The 6,000-nt window shown below is 58.2% G+C and overlaps 2 non-coding genes across 2 annotated transcripts; both read right to left on the minus strand.

Annotated features, from left to right (window-relative positions):
* Positions 1-571: 571 nt before the first annotated feature.
* TRNAQ-UUG (transfer RNA glutamine (anticodon UUG)) lies at positions 572-643 on the minus strand. Its single transcript has one exon. It is a non-coding gene; the product is annotated as a tRNA-Gln (tRNA).
* Positions 644-2,408: 1,765 nt separating this feature from the next.
* On the minus strand, positions 2,409-2,480 carry TRNAQ-UUG (transfer RNA glutamine (anticodon UUG)). The gene has a single exon. It is a non-coding gene; the product is annotated as a tRNA-Gln (tRNA).
* Between the last annotated feature and the right edge of the window lie 3,520 nt (positions 2,481-6,000).

Genomic DNA, 6,000 nt, shown 5'->3' on the forward strand with positions numbered 1-6,000 from the left:
ACTGGATTAACAGTCCAGAGCCCTCACCATTACACCGTCGAACAAGGCGGAAAGGGGCGCTAGCCTTGAACTCATAACCTTGATCTTGCCAAGCCACAAAACAGGGATCTGCAGAGATTGGCCTATTTGTGATCTTGCGCTTACATGGGCCTAATTAACAACTGGTTGCCACCGAAGTGGTGCGCTGGTCAGAGACAGGACCGGCGGAAACCCAGGAGCCCACAGTCCCCAGGGACACGGGGGAGGTTGAGACCTCAGAGGAAGGCTCGCCCCAATTGGCTCGACGCTGCATGTCTACCGGCATCGTACAGGAGTCTCTGCAGGGCCTGAAGGCAAAAGATCAGGACCTGCCTCACCTCTTGCTAGGAAAGGCTCAGGACCCTCGCAGAGACCCAGTGCCATCCCAGCCAGAAAAATCTCAAGGCCCACCAGGGTGTTGAAATGGTGCCAGAGCAGGGACAGGACCAGCTGGTACTGGCCCCAAAAACAGACAGGCACTACCAGAGGACAAAGGTCCCAGACCACCAACTCTGCCACTCATCTGAGTAGCAGGGACCTCAGGGGAGCAAGGTGGTTCTACTGAGAATTGAACTCAGATCACTGGATTCAAAGTCCAGAGTGCTAACCATTACACCACAGAACCAGGTGATGGAAAGAGCCAGCCTTGAGTTCATAACCTTGGGCTGCCCAAATCACGACAGAGATCTGGCCGAATTGAAAACTTGGGCCATGGGCCGTAGCCCACTAAGGCTCTGTAGGATGCCGGATGCCACGGCTGGACAGCGGCAGACTCCAAGTAATCAACTGATTGCGGGGGACAGCAAATGAAAAAAAAGGATGTACCAGTGGGGTCAAAGGGATAAAAGTAGTGCACCCTGGGGGGACACCGAGCAGAGCACCCCGGCCAGCGCCCACCAACTCTCAAAGGCAGCCAGAGAGCCAGCGGCTACTGCCCACTCGTTCTCTGCTTGGATACGAGAACGGACTAAACCCAGGAAAAAGCCCCAACAATCCCCAGGGACCCTCTTGGCCAGAGCCTCCTTCCTGGTAAGTGAGATGGCCAGCGTGGCCAGGGCCAGGAGGAGGTACACCAGGAGTCCCAGGCCTTGGTGGGGCCACGAATGGGGAGTGCGAAAAGAAACCTGCATGGGGAAAAATGCAGCCATAACCTCAGCAGGAGGATCTGGAGGAGGAAGTGCAGGGGCTGCAACCTGGAGCACTCCAGGACCAGATACACCAGGGTCTCCCTTTGCCCACAAAATGGGCACGTGTCAACGGCCATCTTGAACCATGCCCGTACACGCCCGTCGTGATGACTCCATGCAGGAGCCACCAGCCTAAGTCCCCGGTAGCATGTGGGATCAGGTTGGAGTGCAGACTATGCCACGGAGTCCATCGGCCTCGCCCTCACCAAGGGTGTCCTGCCACTTGGTGTCCAGGCAGGACACAAGGGCAACATGATAGAGCGTGTGGTGGACGAGTGTCTAGAGTGGGCACAGTGGGCCATGGAGAAGTGGACTGGTCACGTGTCCTCCAGCTGGCTGAGATGATGGAGCAGGGAGTGCTGCGGCGGGGCCAGCTGGAACAAGGGCCTCATCAACAGCTCCCCCAGGCCAGGGGAAACAAGTGGGCAGGAACCACTCTCACTCAGGACTAGCTCTAAATGGGCAAGGGCATTGACCGGCAAGGCACCTTTCACCTCCTGAACTAGGCGCAAGCAGGACGCCTGCTCCGTAGCAAGACCCATGCATTGGGCCAGCACGGTGGGGCCTACCCACTGGTGTAGTCCAGGAGGTCTCGAATCCAGGTGAGCCCCACCTGGGCCATCCTGTGGTGCACCCAGCGTGATGCTGCCACCAGGACCGCCAACTGGGGCTTCCACAGCAGCAGCTCAGCCAGCAGGTCATCGCCCCGGGCCACCCGCAACGGGAACCTGGAGGTGGAGATCAGCCCCCAGGCCCAGAGGAGGTCTTCGTACAAGACTGGCTCCCCAAAGCCCCATCCGAGGCTGAGTCCATGCAAGTAGAAGAGGTGTCGGTCATATCAGAGCCCTCCGAGGCGGCAGAAGAAGGAGCAGCCCAAGTGGCTCCACGCTGCATGGCTACCGGCACCGTACAGGAGTCTCTGCAGGGTGTGAAGGTGAAAATCAGGACCTGGATACCCAACCTCTCACCAGGGGAGGCTCAGGACCCAATGCCATCCCAACCAAAAAAAAACCAAAAAAACCAGGAACCACTTAGAGTATTGAAATGTTGCTAGAGCATAGACATAACCAGGAGGCTCAAGCCCAGTGCCCAAGCCCAAAGGAACAGGCACCACTACAGTCACTCTGACACCCACAGAGTATCAGCTCCAAGATTACCAAACCTGCCAGCTATCTCCACAGGAATGGCTTCAGTATACAACATTGGTTCTACTGAGATTTGAACTCAGATCACTGGATTCAAAGTCCAGAGTGCTAACCATTACACCACAGAACCAATCAAAGAGCAGCTTTGAACTCAGAGCCTTGGGCTTTCCAAGGCACAACAGGATCTGGAGAGATTGGGTTGCCTGGGGAAGCCGTGGAAAGAAAAGTTCTTTGGGTAGATGTGATATCTTTTATTAGAGCAACTGAGTAGCTAGAATAAAGTTCTTTGCAAGCTTTCAGGCACAGTCACCCTTCTTCAGGCACAGGAAGTCTCTGCTGTTCTGAGAGTCCAAGGAATTAAAGAAGCTAAAAGTGTGACCGGAGGTCAGTGAGAATATAAATAAGTGGAAATTAGGAAAGCAAATGGTCCCACCGGGGCTCTGCAAGAGACGAGGCACTTTGGGACCAGCCCCAGCACCTGCAGCCCCCGCGACCCCCACACCATGGAGAGGGCAGGCGACCTGGAGCCCTCACACCCCAGCACTGCCAACAAGCATCTCTGCAAGGGCAGGAAGGGGCTGGGGAGTAACAAGATCCTCCCCCTGCACCCACCGCAGCCCTTCCTGCCTCCACTGCAGCCTTGGTCTAACCTCAGTGCAGGGGCAAGGCCCTGTACCCAGGACCCTGCAGGGCTGGTCCCAGCAGAAGCATTGACATAGATAGCCCCATCTCCAGCCTCTGCCTGGGCTGCAAGGAAGGTGGCACCATTGCACACAGGAACCTGCTGTTTATCAATGAGCACGTGAGTGTGTCTGAATGGATGAGTGTGCATGGTGCCTCCAGCCCTGCCTGTGCTCACACCCACACTGCCCAGCACCTCTCTGCAGTTGGCATCCAGTGCCTCTGAGGGTGGCAAAGGAAACCTTGATGCCTGCAGCAACTGGGGAGGGGGGCACACTCCTTCCTGGGCCATGTGGCCGCCAACAAAGCCCTAGAGCCTGGGGCAGCCACACACCCAGCTCAGCCCTGGGCCTGACAGTCCCTCCATCACCTGCCCCCTCCAACATCTGATCTCGGCCCTTGCAGTCCTATTTCACACCTGAGCCAGCGGTGCACCCCTGGGAGAGCGCTATCACTGCTGGGGAGCCCCGGGCTGGGCAGGGGATGCCCTCGCACTCACCTCAGCACTGCTGGCCCCCGTGTCTGGCTGGTGCCTCACCCACCAGGACCAGCTGGAGGGTCTCGTCAGCACTGTCGGCCTCACCCAGGGCTGGGGGCGCAGACACAGGGGCTGATCAAGGTGTGGGGCAGAAGCAGCTGGTGGAGGGGTGCTGGCTCCTACCTGCCCTCTATGCCCAGGGGGTCATGCTCTTTCCTGAGGGGGCCTTGGAGAAACAAAGTTTGGCGTACATCACACTCTCACCCAGCCTGGCCACTCGGCTGCTGAAGTGGCTCCCGTGCTTCTGGGGCTGGCGCTGCACATCCCAGCAACAGAGGAGCATCAGCCAGAAGCAGAAGTGGCCTTGACCACAGGTGGGGGGGGTCAAACAGGGCTGGATGTCTGGGATCTGGGGCTCATCGCTGAAGGAGAGGGGAGGGGAAAAAGACCCTCCCAAAGGCAGAACCTGACCCCATTACTGCTCACGGGTGCCTAAGCACAGGGCAATGTCCCCCAGACAGACCCCTGCACCATCTATGCCCTCCCATACTCGGGGAACAGATCTGTGGGTGCAGTCACTAGGGACCATCACAGTTTCTGCAGCAAGGCTGAAGCGTTGCTGTCACTGAGATCGTCCAGGAAATGTGTGATATTTCCTGACACATGAAGGTCATGACATCGGCCACGGCCTATGGTTTATCTGGTCTCGGCTTTATCGAGTGCTGAGCTGATGCTGCGACTGCTTCTTCTCCAACCTGGAGGAAGGGTGCTCTGTGCACCACAGGTCCTCTCCCCATCTAGAGGGGTCATCTAGCCCCAGAGCGCACCCCAAGCCCTTTCCTAGGCAGCCGGATGGGTCTGAATGCATCCAGCTCAGCAGGGCCTCAGGAGCTGTGGTCAGCCTGGAGCCTGGAGTCTGGGCTGGGGAGCCGATCACTGATGGGGCAGAGGGGAAGGACCCTCTCCAGGGCAGGATCTGCCCCCATCACTGCTCACAGGTCCCTGGGCATAGAGCAGCCTCCCAGCACAGAAGTGGAGGAGGAATCCCCACAAACGGACCCCTCACTCCACAGTCCATGCCCTCCCATCCGCACCCCCATCCACACGCCACATGTCTCTGCACACAGTCACTAGAAAATGCTGCATGGCCTGTAGCAGCGCTAAAGCCTCGCTGCAGCTGAGATGCACCAGGAAAGGTGCAAGATCCCCCACGGCTGGAGAATGAGCAGCTCTCTGCTTTTCCTGGGTGTTCAGCTGAGGCTGCCGCTGCTACGTCCCCAGCCTGGAGGGTGGGCCCCGTGTGCCCAGAAGCTTGTCCGACTTCTGTCCCAGTGATGCACCGGCAGAGCTGCTCCACCACAAAGCCCTTCCAAGCAAGGACATCACCACAAATCCTTTGCTGGACACTTGTGATGGGGCACGAGGGCCTGGCAAACTCTATCCCAGGGGATGAAGGAACTGTCAGAGGAGACTGCAGAGGCCCAGGTGACAGTATTTACCAAGTCCTGGGAGAGGAGTGAGGTACCCAAGGACAAGGACCCTGCGGGTCAGACTTGATGATCTATTGAGGTCCCTTCTGACCCTAACATCTATGAATCTATGAATCTAAGAAATGGGCCAACCCAGTGCCCCTCTTGTGAGGGTGCAAAAGGGGGCCCTGGAAGCTACAGACCGTCCAGCCTGAGTCCAGCCCTGGGGGTGTCACTGGAGCTAATGCTGAAGATGCCCATTGGCAGCCCCTGGAGGGGGAACAGCTGAACACGAGCGGGCACCAGGGGTGCACCGGGGTGGGTGGCTCCAAAACACCGTTCCACAAAGGAACGCCACCGGGTGGGTTGTGGGGGTGGGACACAATGGACACTGTCGATGTGGACCAAGAAAGTCCCTGGACAAAATCCCACAGGACCGTCTCAAAAGAGCCCTGGAGAAGTGTGGGCTGCACAGAACTCCTGCCAGGTGGAGAGAGCCCCGGGTCCATTGCCAGCAGCACAGGGGAGCTCTGAATGGGTCCATGTCGGCGTGGCTGGAGGTTTGGAGCAGAGCCCATGGGGTCTGTCCTGGGCCTGGTGCTGCACACCACGTACTGGGCATGTGAATGTCGACACAGAAAAATTCTGCAGCAAGTTTGCAGAGGACACGATGCTGGGAAGATGCCAGAGGATAGGAGCACACTGCAGATGGGTCTTGGCAGCCTGGAACACCAGGCTGGAGCAGAGAGGACGAAGAGTAACAGGAAGACCCTCATCCTAGGGCAGGAGAATGAAAAGCACCACATGGGAAAGAAGCAGCTAGGGGCCAACACTGCTGAGGGGCCTCATGGACTTTGGTAGCATCCTTGGCCCCCAGCATCCCCAGCACCAGCAACGTGCTGCAGAACCAGTAGCGGTGGTGTGGACTCCCCCACTGGAACGACAGATGTCAGCTGCAGGACGCAGAGGTGCCGCCCGGCGCCTGCCAGGCCCCAGCAAGAGCCCAGGGTGCAGCTCTTGGT

The sequence above is a fragment of the Alligator mississippiensis genome, chromosome 3, assembly GCF_030867095.1.
Source record: "Alligator mississippiensis isolate rAllMis1 chromosome 3, rAllMis1, whole genome shotgun sequence".
In the NCBI taxonomy this organism is placed as follows: Eukaryota; Metazoa; Chordata; order Crocodylia; family Alligatoridae; genus Alligator; species Alligator mississippiensis.